Raw genomic sequence first — 23,159 nt, 5'->3', positions numbered from 1 at the left:
GTAGACCTGAATTGGAGAAACAGCACGGACAAACCAGTCAGGCTGCATGGAAAGACAAATGACTGACCAATATTTGGGATTAGTTGGGAAACTCCTAAATCCCTGGTACCTGGATTCCCACATTGGTCCTGATCTTATTGAGTGGAATAGTCTAGCCAGCAACACCACTGCACTGAGGAGAGGAGCCAGATGTCTTGGAAGTCATGAAGCACTTTATTCATGAATGAGCTCTTGGCTAGAAGATGTTCTAGCATGGAGTGTCAGAAAACAGAATGCATGGTTTGATATGAAGAATGGAGTCTCAGAGAGCAGAGTATACAGAACAGAGTCTAGGAGTGCATAGTGGAATGTCTGAGCTTCAGGATCATGCAGACTGAATAACGTTGCAAGGCATGCGAGGAAGCCGAGCTGTAGAGCCGTGTCAGTGGTGCAGCCATCTTGAATCAGGATGATGAGATGGCTCATTGATGATATTGGAAAACACAGCCATGTGAATGAGTCTGAGAATCCTCACATAACCAGGGACTGATAGCAGAGTTTAGATGGAACTAATGCAGCAAGTCAAAGTTAACAGAAATGGCAAAAGGCTCTAACCGGTCCATTTGAAATGGTATAAAGTATTTAACTGTATCATCACGTATGAAGACGGTTCCATGTCATGTCATCATGGGATGTTTTTTACTGCAGATTTTTTAATGAAAAAACTCATCCCCTAATCATTTTTGATATCTTCCCGAACACCCAAACCCCAAAATATATATTTTTCGAACCCCCTAAATATGTTGATGATTTTTTTTCGTTAAAAAATCCACAGTAAAAAAAACCTGTGAAAAAACACCCTGCGATGAAAGGACGTTGTACTGTGAAGACAAAGTGTATAGTGTAGTTGCTACTGGTATTGTTAGGAGCACGGAAGGGTTACAGCAGAAAGTGATGCTTCAAATTTGCCTTATGCTGCAGAGGTGATGCAGTCGCAATCCAGAGGAGAGTAATCGTTTACCCAGTTTCGAGAATAGAGAGGAGTGCGTTCCTAACAGATGTCTTTTGGACATAGATCCCAGAAGGTGTATCAGGTAAAAGGGGTGACCATCATACTTAACACAGCAGTGAGGGCAGAAACCAAAGTCTCCCTCACAAATAATAGCAGCAGTGCTTTCTCATTCAAGACGAAACATCCCCATCTTTAGAGCATAAGCCTTTCATTGGTGATTTGACTCCCTTCCTGGATGTTCTACTCAGAAGCCTAAGACAGGTTCAGAAAGTGTGTTAAAATAGACAAATGTGAGATTGATCTGTTGATTTCCATGTCACAGATGGAGCAGACATGCTCCTGATACAGTTGCCCTTAGAGACATTCTCTGCATGTTGGCTATTAAGAGTTCTAAGCAAAGTGTGTTTATTCAAAGTGTTAGTAAAGCACGATTGACTTGCTGAGCAAGAAACATGAGAATTGCTGTTTCTATGTATGGGTTGGAATTCAAATTGTTTCACGCTCTGAAACACTTGTGTACGAGCGCAATATAAATAAAATATCAATATCAATATCAATTACTTGCTTAAGTGGAATTACATTTTGGTATTATAGCTCTGCCTCACAGAAGAGGCTGCTCTCTAAAAAAGTGGACCCAGCCTCTGGGTCACAAAAAAAGCTGTTCTCTGAAAAGTGCTGTGTCTCACTCATTGAAAAATCGTCTGTCTGAAAACATTGATCTAGCTCTCCACTGTGATACATTTAAGGCCATGTCACCACAGACCTAAATCTGCATTCCTCTTAAAATAATATGCATTATTTGTGGTGAGTTTGGTGCCCCCTTCTCAATCTTTCTCCTGCTCAAATGTGTTCCTTGTTTTCTGCCAGCCAATGGAATTGCTGATATTCAGCACCCTCCTCCACACATATCTGAACCCGGGTTGGCTGGCTCACTGTCACCAATTTCATAGGGCAGCAGTGGTTGGGGGAAGAACTTTAGATTGCTTTTCATGAAAGCAAGATGATGAGCATGTTGGGCACTGAGTCGAATACATACTTTAGACTAAATATTTCCAGCTTTGCTAAACTTTGCTTGCAGAAAACACTGTTTGCATGGCGGCTCAGCTCACCATCTAACAAACTAATCTGGAAAGATGAGGACAAATCTGCCTTTTTTCTCTCCAGTATTGGAATGGATCAGATTCACATGATGTGACATTATTCCTGAGATACAGGTTAGCAGGGTACTGTAGAGAGCACTCCATGGACACAACCACCACCGTGCGGACAAGAGTAGCTTGCCCCAAAAGATTTACTTAACAGGTACTATTAGTTGCATCTGATGAGTAGTACTTTCTAACATCGATGTTGTACCTAAGCTGGTACTCCACTTGTTATCTGATGATGATGGGTGGAAGTGATGGGTTGGTTAACAGTGGTCCATGTTTTCTAAAACAGAAGAAATACGCATATTTATATAAGATAAACTTTTGAAGGCTGTGTCACTTTAATAGCATATTGCTATTAGTACCCCGGCCTGCAAGATCTGCGTGACTGGGGCACTAAAAGCATTTTTTTCTGTTCCGAATCGCCGCTGCGTAGCAGAACAGAAAAAAAAACACCAATAAAATGGCCGCCGGGAAAGGGAAAACGGAGTCCATTTTCCCTTTCCATGGCACCCATCGGGAGCGGACGCGCTGGGAACAGAAGTGTTCCCAGCGCGTCCGCTCCCGAAAGTCGACAGAGAAGAAGGTAAGTGGGGTTGGGGAGTGAGAAAAAAAAAGACGCACCAGAATCCCCGGCGGGGGACGATGGCAGCCTCCAGCCGTGTGAAGGCGAGGAGAGCGAGGATGGCCCTGCTTCAAGCCTTCTCACGGTTGGAGGCTACCACCCGCCGTGGACAAAGGAGGCAGAAGGTAAGTGGGGTGGATAGGGCAGGGAAGTGGGAGGAAAGGGGAAGAAACAAAAAAAAACAAATATCTGAACACAGGTTGTATTTTATAGGGCAGCAGTGGTTGGGGGAAAAACTTTAGATTGCTTTTCATGAAAGCAAGATGATGAACATGTTTAGCACTGAGTCGAATACATACTTTAGATTAAATATTTCCAGCTTTGCTAAACTTTGCTTTCAGAAAACAGGGTTTGTAGGGCGGCTCAGCTCACCATCTTACAAACTAATCTGGAAAGATGAGGACAAATCTGCATTTTTCTCTGCAGTACTGGAATGGATCAGTGTCACATGATGTGACATTATTCCTGAGATATATGTCAACAGTGTACTGTAGAGAGCGCTCCATGGACACAACCACCACCATGGAGACAAGAGTAGCTTGCCCCAAAAGATATACTTAACAGGTACTGTTAGTTGCATCTGATGAGTAGTACTTTCTAACATCGATGTTGTACCTAAGCTGGTACTCCCACTTGTTATCTGATGATGATGGGTGGAAGTGATGGGTTGGTTAACAGTGGTCCATGTTTTCTAATACAGAAGAAAGACGCATATTTGTATAAGATACACTTTTGGAAGCTGTGTCACTTTAAAACAAGGGCCAAGTAATGTTGCAAGCTTTCAGTTATATTATGTTATTAATATTTGTACCATACATTGCTGCCATTTGCATAGTCGCCAGGTGATATGGCAGATCTGTAAGACAGTGGGTGGGTTCGGCTAGTTGGGAGGAGGGGGAAAGGCACCATGTCACTGCCTTGCAGTGAGGTTGTAGATCAGAGGTACACTGAGTTTTACTTGCTTGCATTTTTTCTTAGCTTGAAGCGTAAGAGTTATTTAAGGCTTTCTGTCCAGAGGTGTGGCTTTGGGCTTATAGCGTGGGCATGCGTGAGCCTGTGGTAGTTATAGGTGTACATTTGTGATGTGCAAAGTCTTTCGAAAGGTTCTTTTGTTAAAAGCTGTGTGTGAGTGACTGGTTTGTATTTGTGTGTGGTGAGTAAGGAGGAGAGAATTTGAGTTTTATAAAAAAAATGGGGGGTATTATTAGGGTTTCCATAATGCTTTCAAATTATTGGTCTTCCTGTCTGTTGTATTATGGTGAGAGGTGTTTAGCTTTTTGGTTGATGCATGAAGATGCTCTGCTTTGATGTTTAGATATTCCGGGAGACAGGGAAGGTGTTCTCTTAGGGTTTTGGATGTGCCGTGATGTGGTTTAGGTCATACAATCTGTCTGTTAAGCATTGAGGTACAGGGATTTTAGGCAGTATCTGATTTTAGGTGGTCCTCTAGGTTGCAGATTACCCTTTGTAGTGCATTCCAGTTTTGAATCACCATAGTGGAAAAGACATGGGCCTCATTACGAGTCAGCCGGTCCGGAAACAACGGTGCCGGTAAATCCACCGCCACCGTTGTTTCCGGACTGGCTGATTCTGGGGTTTGCAGACGGGAGGTGTCACTCCCGCCAGGTCTGACCTGGCAGGAGTAACGCAACCCGCCGGCAGGCGGAAATGGAAACACCGGCTCCATCATAGACGGAACCAGTGTTTCAATTGTCCTCATCCCCATGGAGTCCTATAGGACTCCATGGGAATGGGGATTTACGGAATTCCGCCTCCGGAATTACCGGGTCACCGGGGTTGTAATGCCCCAGTGATTCCAGCAATCACAGAGGCGGAATGGTATGTCGGGACTGGCAGCAGCCTGCCGGTTATTCCAGCACGGCTACTGCCGGACTCGTAATGAGGCCCATAGCCTCTATGGCTTTCTCTGCAAGATCTTCTGGTTTCCAATAGTATGTAGATTCTTGATCTCAAGTCTGTGGTTTTTTGGTAGAGTAAGATTAGAGTAAGATTTTGTTACAGAGAAATTGCTCTGTGGGCGATGCAGAGGACATTGACCTGGAAGCTTTTTTAAATGATCCTTTGGGTTACTCTGAAAGCAATTGGTATGCGTTCCCTACTGCTGAGTCTCAGTAGTAGTCTACCTGCTGTGTTCTGGATCTGTTGACCTTTAGATAGTCAGGCATACCAAATAAAATGCTGCTTGCATAGTGGATTCTTGAAAGAAATTAGGGAGATGATGTCCACCACTGTGTGAGAAGGAGAGACAGAGAATAAGCCATCAGAAAGGAACACTTTCTCCTTTCCTCCCAGCTCACCCTCTCTACCCCTCAGGCCAAACCATCTCCAGCACTGCCACCCACCTTTTCGGTCATCCGGCCCATGAGGCGTGTGTCAGTTGAGGCTTTCGCTGCTGCTTTCTCAACCCCCCCTCCCTCTATGGCTGACTCACACCCTGACACAGCCCTTTCCATGCTCCACTCTGCTATATCTGAATCTCTAGACATTCTTGCCTCTGCCAAGATGATCCGCCTAAAGCACAAAGCAAAATGCAACTCCTGGTATGATTCAGACCTTGTCACCCTTAAACGCAAGTGCAGGGTGGCTGAGAGGAAATGGCGTGCTTCATATTCATCCTCTGACAAACTGGCCTGCCGCCTGCTCCAAAGGCAATACCGGCTCTCTGTCCTCACCAAGAAGAGATCTCACATCCAAGCCTGCATGTCTGCCTCTTCTAACAACTCAGCTGAACTCTTTAAAATCTGCAAGGAACTGGCCAATCCTGCTGCAGTCTCTACCTCTCCTGTCCCTTCCCAGGCCCTCTGCATGGCACTGGCTTCTCATTTCATCTCTAAAACTCAGGACATCATGTCCTCGCTCCCCTCTTCTCCCCTCACTACCAGTTCCTCCCCTGGCCCCTCTTTGGCCTCCTCTCCTCCCATCTTCTCTGCCTTTCCCCTGTTCTCACCAGACAAGGTTTCTAGGCAAGTCCGATCTATGAAAGTCTCGTCAAAACAGGTTCATCCCTGTTCCTCCAAAACCATTAAGGTCCACATTGCCTCCCTGGCTCCTGCTCTGGCTGACTTCTGCAACCACTCCTTTGCCACTGGAGTCTTCCCTTCCCCCCTGAATCACTTCCTTGTGAACCCTCTTCTCAAAAAACCCTGTACCAACCCTTCCTGCCCGGCCAACTATCACCCAATCTCCATCACTCCTTTCCTGGGCAAACTCTTGGAAAAGCTGGCCATCTCCCAGCTCAATCTTCACACTGAATCTCTTGGTTGTCTCCATGATCATCAGTCTGGCTTTAGGGCTGCCAGAAGCACTGAAACTGCTCTCCTGAACATCCGTGAAGATCTGCTCTCCAACCTTGATTCCAACACCCCCTGTGTCCTCATCTTACTTTATCTCTCTTCTGCCTTTGACATGGTCAACCATGCCATCCTGCTCAACCGTCTCTGTGATAACCCTGGTGTGGCTCCCAGGTTCAACTCGGGTACTTCCTCTCGTCTATCTCTATATCTACCTGTGATTTTCCCCAGAGGTTTAACCTCTCTCCCTGGCTGTTCAACCAATACCTTACACTTATTGCCCACCACATTGCTGCACTCTGCCCCAACTTCTAGTGCTATGCGGATGACTCCCAGCTCATCTTCAGGCTACCCTCAGCCACCTCTTCGCCCTCTCTCATCGCTGACTCTCTGTCCGCCATCCAGGAGTGTTGTGCTGCCAATGATCTCTGCCTTAATACCAGTAAGACTGAGATTCTCCTCATCGGCACACCCGCTCCCTCCTTTCTTGTCACTCTCTGGCTGGCCTCTCTTGGCCCTCCCCCTGCTCCCACCTGTGAGGCTAAAAACCTTGGGGTCATCATTGACTCCTCACTCTCCTTCTCTCCTCACATCGCTGACGTCTCTAAGAAGTCACACTACCAGCTGCACCTCCTCAGAGGTATTCTTCCTTTCCTCTCCTTCCCCCAGAAGCTCACCGTCTCCAGAGCTCTGGTTCTCTCCAGGCTGGACTACTGAAACAGCCTCTTTCTAAATCTACCTGCCTCTACTCTCCGCCCTCTGCAACTTATCCAAAACAGGACTGGGAGACTTGTCCTTGGCCTCAAGCCCATGGACCGTATCGCTCCAGGACTGAAATCTCTGCACTGGCTCCCAGTGGCTGTGAGGATTAAGTTCAAAACCCTCGGCATTGTCCACAAGGCCTTCTGGGGCCTGGGACCACAATACCCTCAACTCTCTCTCCCTAAATATCTTCCTTCTCGAGCCCTTCGCTCAACCTCCTCCAACTCCCTCAGGGTCAGTCGCTTCTCCAAGCAACGAGTTGGTGGTAAATCTCTTTCCGCTTCTGGGGCCTCCCTTTGGAACAGCCTCCCTGCCTCCTTTAAACTCGAGGAGAACCATCTCCGTTTCCGGAGACACCTCAAAACCTTTCTCTTTCCCTCTGTTTTTTCTCCTCTGCTCCCCTGCTGACTTCCTGGCTGAAGCTGACACTGCACCGGTTTACCTGGCAACCTTCTGATCAATGGCCCAGGTCCCCTCCCCTGCCAGCTGCACACCTGCACTGCCTTCCTGGAAACCCCCGCACTTGGGGACTGTTTCTCTATCCCTACAAGTCCCATTACCAGCAATTGACACTTGTTGTCTGCACTTACCCTTGCACTTGCCACTTGCTGGCCGTACTTTACTTATTGCTATTTATTTATCCCACTTTCCCACTTCCCCCTCCCATGCACTTGCACGACCTGAATGACATCTGGCCTGGTAGGATCGTTGTCCGTCTTCCCTCTGTTTCCCCCCCCCGTTGCCTAGTCGCGCCTTGAAACACTTGTGTATAGGCGCGTTACAAGTGCCATATCATATAATATCATATCATATATTATCAGAGAGAGTGTAGATAGAAGAAGCACTTTTGGACCATTGCGCTCACTTGGGGTTTCAGTGTTATTCTGTTGTCTATTTATATGACTAGATCCTTGATCACTTTCAAGTGCTTAGGGCAGTTACTGGTAGCAGTGTTTCAGGTGCAGCACGAAGTGAAACTACTTATTTTCATTTTTTCTGTCTATCTTTGTCTTGAGGTACACATCCATTTGCTTTTTCGTGAGGCAATTATTGACCCTGGTGCTGGAGTTTCTGTCGTCAGTTATTTTGCATATTATTTTTGCGTTATCTGTATAATTGAAGGGGTGATCACATAAGAATGTATGATCTTCATCACAGGGGTCATATAGATGTTGAAGAGGAGTAGCAAGAGGCTTAATCCCTGGGGATCTCCACAGGTAATGGGTTGTGGACTCATACTGAAAAGGGGAGATAGGTGAATTCTGTTCAGTTTGTTGCGAATGATCTGATCCATTATAGAGTTGTGGTATGGCATCTTGTTTCTTCAAGCCAAGCCCAGTGCAGAGGGCTGATGTGATGTTGTCATCTGCTGTGATTTCGAGGTCACAAATCGAAACTGGCTTTGTGAGCAATCAAGTAAGTTATTATAGTCTGCAAGCTAACGGATTTACAGGCCGATTCATGTAATTCCTCTCAAAAGTGTCGCACGCAGCTGGCGCACAGCGTGCCCGTGCGAATGTCTGCGCCAGCCGCGTGCGATAAAACCAATTCCCACGCACAGCGTATTCATGGATTTTCGCCTCCAAAAGCAGACGTGGCGCAGAGTGGTGCAGCGACCCTGCAGCAGCGCCAGTTACGCCCCCAAGAATGCCCTCACGCAAGGAAAAGCCATCAAGATCGCAAAACCATCGCAAAGGGCTGCGCCACCACTGTACCAGTTTACCGGACTGGCAAAAGCGGGGAACGCGTATTACGGGTGTCGGGAACACGCGTGTGCGAGAAGATTCACACGCGATCGGGCCAGGGGGAGCGTGTGCGTGTATTTCAGGGGTGCGCAAGAAGTCCTACACGCGAATGGCCTGGGTGCGTGTATTCCAGGGGTGCGCGAGAAGTTCTACACGCGAATGGCCTGGGTGTGTGTATTCCAGGGGTGCGCGAGAAGTTCTACACGCAAATGGCCTGGGTGCGTGTATTTCAGCGGTGCGCGGGAAGTTCCACACGCAATTGCCCTGGGTGCGTGTATTTCAGGGGTGCGCGGGTGGTTTCACACGCGATCGGGCCTGGGGGAGCGTGTGCGTGTATTTCAGGGGTGCGCGAGAAGTTCCACACGCGATTGGCCTGGGCGCGTGTATTGCAGGGGGTCGCGGGTGGTTTCACACGCGATCGGGCCTGGGGGAGCGTGTGCGTGTATTTCACGGGTGCGCAAGAAGTTCCACACGCGATTGCCCTGGGCATGTGTATTTCAGGGGTGCGCGACAAGTTCCACACGCGATTGCCCTTGGCGCGTGTATTTCAGGGGTGCGCGAGAAGTTCCACACGCGATTGGCCTGGGCGCGTGTATTTCAGGGGTGCGCGAGAAGTTCCACACGCGATTGCCCTGGGCGCGTGTATTTCAGGGGTGCGCGAGAAGTTCCACATGCGATTGCCCTGGGCGCGTGTATTTGAGGGGTGCGCGAGAAGTTCTACACGCGAATGGCCTGGGTGCGTGTATTTCAGGGGTGCGTGAGAAGTTCCACACGCGATTGGGCTGCGTGCGGGTATTTCAGGGGTGCGCGAGAAGTTCCACACGCGATTGGCCTGGGCGCGTGTAATTCAGAGGTGCGCGAGAAGTTCCACATGCGGTTGGCCTGGGCGCGTGTAATTCAGAGGTGTGCGAGAAGTTCCACACGCGATTGGGCTGCGTGCGGGTATTACAGGGGTGCGCAGGAAGTTCCACACGCGATTGGGCTGTGTGCGGGTATTACAGGGGTGCGCGGGAAGTTCCACACGCGATTTCAGCAGGATGCGTGTATTTCAGGGGTGCCGGGGAGTCCTACATGTGATTTGGCAGTGTGGGTCCTCCAAGTGTTCCCTGTACACCCTCCACGGCCCCTGCAGGCAGCCCACACCACAGGGGACTACCCTGCATCCCTGGTCATGTCCCGCAGGCAGCCCACCCAACATGGGCATGCCCCCCAGCAAAGGCACATGTCTCCTTGCACTAATGATCACCAACTCATGTCCCCTTGCACCCCCACCCCCCACCCCCAGCATTGCGGGGCACCTGCCAGCAGGCTCCCACCCATGTCCAACTCATGTTCCCCACCACCCCCACCCCCCAGCACTGTGGGGCACCTGCCAGCAGGCCCCCACCCATGTCCAACTCATGTTCCCCACCACCCCCACCCCCCAGCACTGTGGGGCACCTGCCAGCAGGCCCCCACCCATGTCCAACTCATGTTCCCCAGCCAACATGTAATCACAATCTAGATCCCTGGTCCCTATGGTCAGCCTCCAAATGCAAAATACCCACCCGAGTATTGCATCCACCCACTCAGAAATGGCAATTACATGACAGAACACCAATTGCAAGTTTCGAAACAAACACATGTCCCTCACATACACCCAATGGGTGTCAGTGAATCTCAAAACCCATATCATGATATGCATGAAACCAATGAGATGATACTACACATTGAAGTTCGATAAAAAAATATGTATTAAAGGAAACATAAATAGATTCAAAAATAAAGAAACAGAAATGGGAATGTACAAAAATGAAAAGAAGCATGTCCGTGAAAGAAAGCAAAACCAAAAATCATAATCCAAAGTAATGGTGTCCAAAGTCACTGTCCACAAAAGAAAATCCAATGGGAAATAATAATTGAAAGCCATTGCTCCATGGGTAAATTGTGAAAGAAAAATAAAATCCAACAGTGAACTATGTACAGACGAACAAGCCAGGGTCCATTATCCCAACAAAAGAAATGAAACCTATCTAACTACACTAACTAATAAAATAAACTATATACAAAAATGTGGCCAATGTCCAAAAGGTCCAAAATAAATCCAAAAAAAAAGGAAACCTAACACTACCTACATAAATATGTACAAGGGCAGCGGGCTAGTTTCACGGCTCACTTGTGGATGTCCCGGGCCAGGGCATCATCGAACTCCTGCTCAATGTCCCGGAGACGGTCCTCCTCCATGGCCCCGAGGGTCCGCAGGGCCGTCGACGTGTCCACCTCCAAACCCCTGCGGATTGCCTCGAGGCTCTTGGCCCGCCTCAGGGCCCTCCGCATGGAGTTCTCCGCCCTGACCATTGTGAGCCGTGCCTCTTCCGCCCGCTGCCGCTCCGCATCTATGGCGTGGCCCAACCGCTGCCACGCGGAAGACACTCTCTGTCCTGGGTCCTCCTGCCCTCCGGCCGATGCCTGCCCCTCCGATGTTGAAGGCCCTGAGCCTTCATGGCTCCCACCACGTTGCTGCTGCTGCTGTGCCTCTGCCCGTGCACTGCCTCCTGCTGCCTGCACATCCTCCGCCGGCTGGGGTGCAGTCGTAGATGTGGCCACCCCTGCTGGACATCTGACTCCCGACTGTGGCAGGGATGCCTCCTCCACCAGCCTGGCCGCACTGTCAGAGGCAGCTCCACAGGGCACCCAGGTGACTGATAGGTGGGAAGATGGCACGGAGGACGACTGGCACGTAGGGGGTCCAGTTGAGGAGGGGGTCGTAGCAAGACCCATCAGACGGAGGAATCCGGCCTGGGTGACCTGTCCCAGCAGGCTGACGTGGTCAACGAGCCATTTGAGATGACATGCAGTCTCCTCATGAAAAGACTGCAGGTCACCTCGCATGGCCCGTTGACGCAACGCCACACCAGCCAGGACAGGCTCAACCCAGACCCGGATAGCCACGTCCGCAGGCAGAGGAAGGCCAGTTGACGTGAGCTCATCCCCTGCCTGAAAATGGGTCTGGACGTAGGCATCCCTGCTGGTGCAAGATGATGCAGGGACAGGATCAGGGACAGGATTGCACACAGGCACCTGCGCGGCGGCCTGTGCTGCCTCCTGTCCCTGGTCCTGCACTGCACCACTAGCACCAGTGGGATCCCCACCTCCAGACCCCGTCTCTGGTGCTTGCAGGGCCTCCTCCTCCACCAAACCCCCCACCAACCTGGATGACTCCGTGGCATCTTCCTCTGTTGGGCCCTGTGGGGTCCCAGCTGCCCCTTCTGCTGCCGAGGAGTCCAACTCCAACCTCCGCCTCTTGGACCTCCCCCCGGCAGCTGTGGCCTGGGACGCGGCACCGGACTCCTCACTCCCCGACGAGATGACAACATGGGAGGGGAGCCGGGCCTTGCGTCTCCGGCTGGCGGTGGGATCCCCGCCGCTGTGCTCCACAGCACCTTCTCCGCCCTCTTCATCAGTTGACGCTGCAGACAGGGAGAAACAAAACACAGGCATCAGGGCACTGTACAATGGACACATACACACATGACAGTTGTACATGAGTGGCATTGGCAGACCTCAGACATGTCATCAGAATCCCCAACACACATGTCATTTCAACTCGCACACATGAGCCATACCACAGCCATATCGCAACTGCAAGCACCATCCATACACATACAACAGCATGAGCAGGCAAAGGTGAGCCATACATCACATGCAACACAGGAAGTGCACCACACATGTACACACACCACCACACTTGCATGCATGTGTACACCCCTGCCAAGTGTCGCAGTGTTCAGACGGGCATCCATGTCACATCTGCCAATCAGGCTTCCACATACCGCTGTCACATGCATCCATGTTGCATCACTGTTGCACCCTTGTCAAATACACACACATGCACATGTACACAGTGCTGATACATGCAGCCGAAAACAACATACATGCGTGACATCACAGACATGTCTACTTACATACACATTCATCCAAACATGTGTGCCCACACAACTGCATTTGGCATGCAAGCCTACACACACAAGCACCATCCATGTGTCACACATTCCAGCCCTCGCATGTGTTAGCCCCACGGCCCTGTACACCCCCACCCATACTCGACACCATACAAACAGATGTGCAACCTGCACACTACTGAAAAATCACCACACGCACTGCTCACAATAAGGATGCATGTACACTTACCGCTGGACTCCAGACGGGTCTGCCTCTCAAGGACCTGGACGTGGAGCGCTGGGGATATGCGTTCCAGGACCCTCATCTGTTCTTCCGGCAAGTGGCCCCGGCGCCCCTTGGCATCCGCTGCCTTCAAGAGGCGCCGGGCCTTGTTCAGGGTCCTGGACCTGTAGTCCTCCCAGCGCTTCTTGACATGTTGTAAGTCGCGGACTGCCACCCCCTCCGCGTTGATGGCAGTCACGATGTCAGTCCAGATCCGAGTCCGTCCTTCCTTGTCGGAGCGGGAACTTCCGAAGAGGGCATCATACTGCCCCAGGACTTGCTCCACCAGGACACCAACTTCGGTGGCACTGAAGCTGGTGCCCCTCTGCCTCTCTGGCCGGGAGTTGTCAGTGGTCTCAGATGGTGTTTGCCCCGACATGACAACCCCAGAGGCAGGAGTGGGTGGGCAACTGGGTCCTGGGGCTGGGCTGTGGAGCGATGGAATCCCAGTCGGGAGTCTTCGGTTCCAGCAGGGGTGGTCACAGCAACAGCACCCCTGGCTGATGTGCAGGCAGCAAATGGCAGGGCACGTGGGCAGCAGGCAGTCAGGCAGCAGCGGATGGCAGGTGGGAGAGTGCTCGGGGCTCTGGGGGGCAGTAGTTCGGCCTTCTAGGCAGGAGCGTGGTCTTCCGTGTGCTTACGCGTGGCCAGCTTGATAGGGAGTGATTTGGCACGTGAAAATTCTGCATGTCAGCGTGTGAATCGAGGAAAGGCCCTTAGCGCGTAAGCGCGTCAGCATGCATACGCGATTCCATTGGACCAAAGGCCCTTAGCGCACGGGCGTTGCTTTTCGTGGGGTGCGGTGCGTGTGTCTTGCAGGCGTTGGGGTTCACACGCTATTACTTCACAGCGGGTGGGTGTTGGCTACGCGTTCTTCTACACGCAAGGCAGACGGTGAGTGGTACCCTGCTCCCCCAGGCCCGATCGTATGTGAAAACACCCGCGAGCCCCTGGAATACACGTACCCCGCTCCCCCAGGCCCGATCGCGTGTGAAAACACCCGCGAGCCCCTGAAGTATACGCGCCCAGGCCAATCGAGTGTGGAACTTCTCGCGCACCTCTGAAATACAAGCGCCCAGGCCAATCACGTGTGGAACTTCTCGCGCACCTCTGAAATACAAGCGCCCAGGCCAATCGCGTGTGGAACTTCTCGCGCACATCTGAAATACACGCCCCCAGGCCCGATCGCGTGTGGAACTTCTCGCGCACCCCTGGAATACACACGCCCAGGACAATCGCTTGTGAAAACACCTGCGAGCCCCTGAAATACACGCACCCAGGCCAATCGCGTGTGAAACTTCTCGCGCACCCCTGAAATACACGCACACGCTCCCCCAGGCCCGATCGCATGTGGAACTTCTCGCGCACCCCTGAAATGCCCGCACGCAGCCCAATCGCGTGTGGAACTTCTCGCGCACTCCTGAAATGCCCGCACGCAGCCCAATCGCATGTGGGACTTCTCGCACACCTCTGAAATACACGCACACGCTCCCCCAAGCCAGATCGCGTGTAAAACTTCGTGCGCACCCCCGAAATACACGCGCACAGGCCAATCGCGTGTGGAACTTCACGCGCACCCCTGTAATACACGCACACGCTCCCCCAGGCCAGATCGCGTGTAAAACTTCGCGCGCACCCCTGAAATACACGCGCCCAGGCCAATCGCGTGTGAGTAACTTCTCGCGCACCCCTGAAATACACGCGCCCAGGCCAATCGCGTGTGTAACTTCACGCGCACCCCTGTAATACACGCACACGCTCCCCCAGGCCCGATCGCGTGTGTGCCTTCTCGCGCTTGTAGGACTTTGGCACACATTTTTTTCCTGCGCAGGGACGCTACCGCCTGCTTTTGTGTGGCGGACATGTATGGGCCTGTGCGCGTCTTTGGCCGTGCGCTGTTTTTCCCTATTCGATTCCATGAATACGTGTTGTAGGCGAGCATGTGGGCGTTCTGCGCACTTGCCTCCTGTACTTCCCCCGTGACGCCCACATTTTCACGAGTTGTTCCCCATTCTGCGTGTGACGCCCCGTTTTACGCCTACTTTTGTTATGTGCGCCGCGCTATGTGCGAATTCGCTGTGGCCTTATCGCACGGCGTTCAATGACCTGTGCGCCAGCGTGCGCCGCGCACTTTCTCAGCGCACATCCCACATTTTGCGCGTGCACGGACTTCCATGAATTGATGTGCGATGTTTTCTGTGCGATAATCGCACTTGCACTGCGATTTTCGCTGTTTCTCTGCGAATCGCACGTTTTCGCACGCGTGCGCCGTTTTTTCGGCGCACGTTGATTCCATGAATCGGCCTGGTAGTTGTATACGTAGCTCTCTAAAGTTTTGGCTGGCTACTTGTACATAGTTTTTTATTACGGCATCAGCATTGGTGTTTTGTGATCACAAACTTGCATATGGACAAGAAATGTTCCCACAGATTTTTTCTTTGGTTCATATTGCCGGCAGATTTCAGAATCCCCACACTTTTATGACTGGTTAACACTAAAAGGGGATGAATCGTTCTCTCCAGATAGTATCGTCAATGGAGAAGTATTTCCTTAACTGCCAACACCTTCGCAAGGACTGAGTAATGTATCTTATATTTTTCTTTGCAGCTCCCACAAAAGTATCAATGCTGCTTCACTCTGTCAAAAAGTAGATCATTTTGTATACATTTTTATTACAATTATTTAAAGAATGTCTTTATCCAAATTGCTGAGCACACTACATTAGTCAGTACAAAAATAGGTAGCATAATAAAGGAACATCATAACATGTCACGTTAAATTTTAAAGTTGAATCTAGGTGGATATGCAAAAACTAAATTCATAGCAAGGCTTAACATATTAAGCAGAAAGGGCCAAGTTTAAAATAAGTTGATTTATACTTGTTCATTATTAAGACCAAGAAGAGCAACCCTGGATGTCCAATGTAAGAGTATTTCAGAGTTGTGGAGTGAGAAGTTGAAATAAAAGAAAACGTAAATGGCCAAAAGGAGGACACTGAGAAATAAGGATAAATAAGAAGAAGAGCCAAAAGAACAGGTTGGCTGAGAGAAGGGAACAATATGGCAAAGATAGGCAGGATTCAAGTGCTTGGACACATTTAAAAAGAATGCAGAGAAAATGAAACTGGAACCACAAATTGTGTCAAATAAAGTACAATAACCAAGACAAAAAAGAACACAAAACATAGCAGGTAATTGGGAAAAAAAAATGAAGAATTGCTTAATTAGGCATCCCGAAAACAGATTAACAACAGTGATCAAAGCATGAGAGAATCACAGTTTGTAACAAGAGTTTAATGGAAAAAAAGGAAAAAATATGCCATATTTTATGAATTCTGAAAATGTTAAAAAGACAAGTAGCCATGTCAATGAAAATGTGGTCTTGGCAGGACAGATTAGCCTCAAAGATAAAGGCCAAGGTATGAGCATGTTTAGGAATAGACAATTGTAGTAGGGAATTCAAATAAATGGCAGTGGTTCGATTGCAGAAGAAGTAGGGAACAAAACAAGTTCAGTCTTCTTCAGATTAAGCGAAAGAAAATGAGAAGCCATCCAAGAATTGATACATGACAAGAAGACATTTATTGATGTAGGTGTGGAAGCAAAATAAAAAAAGGTTCATCAACATAGACATGTGTTTAAAGCAAGAGTCCATAATTATTGAGGTTTGCAAAATATTCTACAGCATAATAAGAAGAGGACCCAGTACCAAAGTCAAGATTGACACCCTTAAGAAGGTCAAGTCCCTAGGGGTGAGCCTTGACCAGCACCTTTCTATGAAAGCCCATGTGGAGAGTGTGGTCTCGGGAGCGACCTACTACCGACCTACTACTTGAAACTTTTTACACACCTCTGATCCATGATCTCCCAGATTAATGCTGAAACGTTGGCTAGAGCCATAGTGGGGTCTAAAATGAACTACTGCTGCAGCCTGCTGACTGGCATCAGTAAAACTGAATTAAACCGACTCCAGGTTATTCGAAATGGAGCAGTGAGGGCTGTCACAGGTCTAGCTAGACGGGACCATGTTACACCAGCCAGAAGATCTTTGCATTGGCTCCATGTGGAGGCGAGAATTCGTTATCACCTCCTCCTCATTACCTTTAAGAGCCTTCTGGGCATTATGCCTTGCTATTTGAATGAACTCATCATGCTTAGGAGTACTTCTCGATCTCTCAGATCTAATGAGACTAAAATGCTCATGATCCCGTCAATCTAAAAAGGCAGAAAAAGGAGCTTTTGCTATATCGGCTCTTGCAGCTTGGAATCACCTGCCGCTTGATCTTAGGCTGGAGATCACAATCGAGCCCTTTAAAAAAAAGCTCAAAACCTTGCTGTTTGACTAAAATCTCTGCACCAGTTCATGACCTCTCGTAGATCGCTTTGGATCTGTTTATTTGTTGTATATAGTCCTGTCCGCGCCATCATGCCCCCGGGTCCATTGTTGCACATTATAAGTTAATTAAAGTACAGTAAGGTAAAGTGTGCCCGCAGCAGTGTAAGCCGACACTGTTATACTTTCGAAATTGAGAGAAAGTGGCCAATTCGGAGTGAAGGCTGCAGAGTGTAGCTGCAATCAGTCCTGAGTCCAGAGTCCAGAATCATGAGGCTTTCTATGCTGTATGCTGAGGGAGGAGCTGTCTACAAAACCTCCCAGTGGCTGCAGAGCGGGCCGCGGAGTGAAGGCTGCAGATTGTAGCTGCAGTCAGTCGCAGTCCGTCGAGGTCATGAAGCTCTCTTTGCTGAGCAATTGACAGATTCCTAGACTCCTAGGTAACAAATAGCCTTAACAGTGACTATCTCTCCGCAGCTGTACGGGGCCTTGTGAACAAATTGCAAATAATTGTTAGCAAACTGTGGCAAACTGTGGTACATTGGACATCAGTAGCGTCAGCTTCACGGCCTGACATTTGGGAGCCTTTGGAAATTCTGAACCACTTTTCTCACCCGCTTTCTTTACCCGCCCCGTTCATCTTGATTTTTTCATCCTCCTTTGTCCCATGGATGGCCTTGCTAACGATCAACTCAACGCTGACCCTTTTTGGCTCTTCTTACTCCAAATCTTGAATTAAACTCTGCTCTACATTGCTCCATATAGCTTACGTGGCACGGGGCTGAAGCAAGAGGCGCAGGGTGTACGTTTCAGGTAAGGCTCCAATACCTTTCAGGCCTTACTGCAATGAATAAACTTAAAACCTACAACATTCGGATTGACTCAGCAGGGGCAGACAACCATGTCCCAGAATTGGAGGAGGCATATGGTCAGGACCAGAATCCCATTCAAGTGGACAGATCCATGTTTAAAACGTTCACAGCAGTAAGGGGTCGTTTTCAGGAAAACCAAAGTATCTTCCTGAAGGATGGTCAACAGGCCTCGGGTTCTGGTCTCATTGCAAAGTTAATACTGGACCCTAAAGACATAGACGTACCGACGCCCAACATTCCTACTGCGCCCTCATTAAAAGCTTGCCTGCTCTCAAATTTGGATTATACTTTAACGGCAACCTCAATTAAGAACACAATCTTAAACTACTTACCCGTAGATAGAGCCATCAATGAGGTCCTGCAGGAGGATGGGACTAGATTTGATACAGATTCAATTAATCCTGTCTCACCCAAATGCCTGAAACAGCACAATGTCCAGGAAGGTCTGAATATTGATTTGACGGAGGAGGTTAGTAATAATATTGATATTCTTCCCAACTTTGACTCCCCCTTTGAATTGAATACGTTCTCAGCCTTACTCAAAGTCTCCAGAATTGCAAAGGATTCTCAGGACAGCACATCATCGCCCAGAATCTCATCTGAGGAGGTCACGACATCAAGTTTTAAATGCTGCTCCGATTGAGGCCTTAAACTATGTGCTGAGTTCGCTAGTCAAAGTCTTTGAGAACCTCAAATCGGAAGTTCAATTACACTCGGGGTCTCTTTTGGAAATTACTAAAGGTTTAGAACTGAACAAAATCGCGCTGGTGACCCTAAAAACTGCAGTCAATGATTCAATAAGAGAAAATTTGGCAGAATTTCATCTTATATCGAAGAACCAAACTCAGAAAATTGACTCATTGGCGGAAAACTGGTAGGGAGTGAATCTGAAGCTCTCTGAAGTACAAGGAGAACATATCCATGGGCGCTGTTGCAGATGCCCTCAACTCAATTCCCTGTGGAGACCCTGTTTAGTCAAAACTTGGATGACACTCCATTGTCGGACTCCACCCTGGAAGAATTTATGCGGATTGCCCAAATGGCCGACACCGAAATGGTGGAACAAGGGCTACAAGAAGTCCAAGAGGAATGTAAAGCATCGGACTTGAATCCCTTGATAGATCAACAAGATCTCAATAAAGAAAAGAAACCCAATGGGAAGTCAAAAAAATAAAGAAACACCTGTCATCCCAAAAAAGACCAAGAAGAAAAATCACTCAGGATCTACAAATCGCTTTGTCCGTAACCTGCGAGGGAATCAAATGGATAAGTGTGATAAAACCATTGGCACATATCAAATTGGGCCACAGGCTTCTGACAAATCTAAGGAGCCATCCCAAGGTCTGACTCTTTTCCTATCACGTGCCACCCTGAATAATGGAGGCAAACTTCCCTTGAATCTCTCAGGAAATCTTTCTAGATGAAGACGATTCCTAGTTTAAAATTCATCACTACTGCAGATATCGAACGGCTGGGTTTCCCACAGCTGCCGGACACTGACACTGCGCAACTTGTGCTGAGATCTAGACTGGGGTTTGAGTCCATATTGGGGGCCAAGTCGTACTGGATTCGGAGGGGTTTTCTTATTACGAAAGATCTGTCAGAGTTGGGGGCATCGAATCAAGTCCTCCTCCAACTATAGCCTTACGAATGCAATCACTAGGGAAAAACAAAGCACTATCGCTATTTCTGTCCTCAACAGTTCTCAAACTAGTCCCTGAGCTAGTGTCGCAGATTTTTCTTAAGCTCAGGATTGCTGAGCAGAATCTCTAGCTAATTTGCTGATAAGAACTTTGTCATGGAATATGCGAGGTTTTAATTCGTTTAATAATGATTCCATGAAATGCTATGTGTTTGAATCTTTTGATTTCATTTTCCTTCAGGAATCTTGGTTGAGATCAGTATTCGATATAGATGGTTTTTCCTCATACCATCAGTTAGCCATTGTATCTGGTGTGGGGCGACCTGCGGGTGGCTCATGTATTTTCTGCAGAAATCTGACTTTTGATGCTTCAACTTTAATTTCAGAGGAGGTTCCAGGCATTATGATTGTTAGAGCTACAAGAAAGGGTAGAGCAGGTGCTGGAGGTTGGTTACTAGTAAACATTTACTGGAACCACTAATAGCCACTAATAGCCTTTCTACAAAGCTTGGGGGACCTCCTTATTATGGCCACAGCTCGTTTCCCCACTCAATTAGTGATTATGCCTTTGTGCCTAGGGGCCTGTTTGAGAGTTGCACAGAGTTTAAAATCACGGATGGTGGCCTCAGCGATCCTGGGATGTTGGAGGCGTCATTTGGGGGAGTGCGGGAGGCCAGGGCGCCTCATATGTCTCAGAAGTTAGCCTTAAATTCAGCACGAAATAGGCTGGTAAGATTTAGCAAAGGGGGTCAAATTCTAACGACAACCTAGCAAAGTTAGTAAAAATTTCCTCTGATCATGAGCTAACCTCACAGTGCAACCCGGAAAACTTTGTGGAATTACTTTGGAAACTAAATCCACCCAGTACAAGTGCCTCAAAGCCTAGGCCACCACATTGACATCATTTTGATCTGCATATTCTGGTAAAAAAGAGAGAAAGGACAAAATTGCTGAGGGCCATAAATAAAAATAATAAGATTAACGTCATCTAACGACTGGCAGAGGCGAAGGTGATTAACAACTTATTTAGCAATTGGATGAGATTCGACAGGGCTCTTAGGCTCCAGAATGATGGTGAGGAAATGCTAAAAGCTTTATGCCTGAAAAATTCACCATATTTTTGGGCATTGATAAACTCTAAGGCAAGATGCGATGATTCAGGAACAGGTCTGGGTCAACCGTTATTCTAAAGCTGGCAATCTTGATCAAACTCCACCATCACTCCACTCTTCGTGTTAGATTATCTAAAGCTGGTCAGTTATCCAAAAGAATTGAGATAAATAGAGGAGTTTGCCAAGCTTGCCTAGTTGCTCCTTTTCTTTTCAACTTGTTTTTGGCAGATTTATTCTACTGGCTGCCAAACCTTCTTGTGTCCAGTCCTAAATTGGGTCAGACAAAAATATCTTGGCTAGTTTATGCCGATGATATTGCCATCTTGGACAGCACACCCATTGGTTTGCAGCATCTCCTTAATGCTTTGACAGAATATGGAAAATTAAACCAATTGATGATAAACCTGGAAACATCAAATGTGGTCATCTTCAAAAGGCCTCAGAGGAGGACTAAATCTTTCACATGGCAGATTAGCAATCAAGTAGTGCCGATAGTAAAGGAGATTACATACCTGGGCTCAAGGATCTATGCCTATCCAGTTAAAAGCTCCCTTCTCAATAATCTGGACAGTAACATCTTGAACCTGGGTTCCCAAATTATCAAAATCTACAATACATTTAGTAAATTCTCAATTGCTCCACTAATTAAATACTGTAGGAAAAGTGGTACCCTCCCTGCTCTGCTCTTTGGCGTGGAATGTAATCCCAAAGCTTTGTAATCGAGTGGGACAAATTAGAATCAAAATTGTGGAAAAGAACGTTGAACCTTCCTAATTCGGTTCCTATAGTTTCCATCCGTTATGAATTGGGACTGGCATCCCTCCTGGCATTGATGGAATGGAGATGGGTCTCTGTGCACAGACTTGGACTTGAGCCCGCTCCATGTTCTCTCTACAAAGATGTGGCTGTACAACTTCGGAAGGGTGATAATGGTTTTCTAAATACTCTGAGAGAAAGATCCATTGAGATTCTATCTACTGCAGATTCTGATGTAGATACCCTGATCCATAACCCTTTAAAATCTAAAGAATGTTTGAGAAAACGGGACTGGATCAGAACGATCGAGAGGCTGAGAGCCCTTAATCTATTATCCTCCCTCTCAGTGTTTGACAAACCTCAATCCTTTTTGCCCTCCTATCTGAGGAAGTCGCCGGGCCCAAGTGTGAGGGCTGACTTCCTCAGGTTTACATCAGATTTACATCCTGCCAACCTTAGAAATCCTTCATGTGAGGGATAGGGAAGCATTCCCTAAGGAAATCTGCCAGGAATGTGATTTGAACCTAAAGCACACAATCCAGCATATGTTGCTCGGCTGCCAGAGACTTGGGCCCTAAGGGTCCTTGGACTAGGAAGATTTGTTCACAGTATCGATTCTTTGGAATCTCCCATGTTCTAGGAAAGATTGATATAGGGTAGCGAGACGTTTCTCACAACAGAAGTGGTGAAAATCTTGAGACATGTAAAACTTACTAACAGGAATGGTTCTTATTAGAAGAGAAAGTATGAGGACGAAGAGTTAAGGGAACTGGAAAGCTAACAAGGCGTGTAGAGTAAAATTAATAAACCTCCCAGAGAATTCTTTGGTCCACCAAGGCTGAAAGATTAAGTGGCCCCCGTAGTTATTAGTAGTAGGCATGGGATAATTTTGTTGTTATTTTATGAGTCCCAACTGCTTTTAGGGAACGTAATGTGGGATATTGGTTGTGTTGTTTTACCTTTGTTGTTTACATTGCCTGTTGAATTTAAGGGCTACATGTTTGCTACTAGTGCATTAAATTTGTCTTCTCCATCCTCTTCCTCTCTCTCTTTTTTGAATCCTTTACTCTCTCTTCTTTTTCTTTATTGTTTTATATCCGTTTAATTCTCTTTATCCGTATCTTATTTTATTATTGTTTTGTCCTTTCTATTATTTATTTAATTTCTTTTTTTCTCATTACTTGATTTCCTCTTTTACTTCTCATTATTCGATCTCTTCTTTCTCTTCTGGTAATTATTGAAAATTGTTTGTCATGAATGCATCTATTTTTGATATCTGTGTGAAAAGTCATGATTTGTCTTGACTGAAACACAATAAATAAAATATATATATATATATATATATATATATATTGTCAATTCTACCTTAGGGTAGCCAAGTCGAGCTGCACTCTCCATAAAGCCATGCTTGCCCAATTTCCACCAAACAGCAAACAAAGGAGGGGGGGGGGAAGTAAAACTCCACACCAACCGCTTTCCGTTTTGTTAATTTTCTTCTTTTATTGATCCACACGGGAAAAAATATTTAAAAATCATGGAAATCCATTTCAGAAAGTAGAAAGTATGACCCCAATGTGGGTCCTCCCAAGTGCAGCACTCGAGGCGTGACGCGTTTCGCGGCCAACTCGCCGCTTTTTCACAACAAACAACCTCTCCACCATAC

The sequence above is a fragment of the Ambystoma mexicanum genome, chromosome 5q, assembly GCF_040938575.1.
Source record: "Ambystoma mexicanum isolate Mex_15411 chromosome 5q, UKY_AmexF1_1, whole genome shotgun sequence".
Taxonomy (NCBI): domain Eukaryota; kingdom Metazoa; phylum Chordata; class Amphibia; order Caudata; family Ambystomatidae; genus Ambystoma; species Ambystoma mexicanum.
This window is presented reverse-complemented; position numbering follows the sequence as displayed.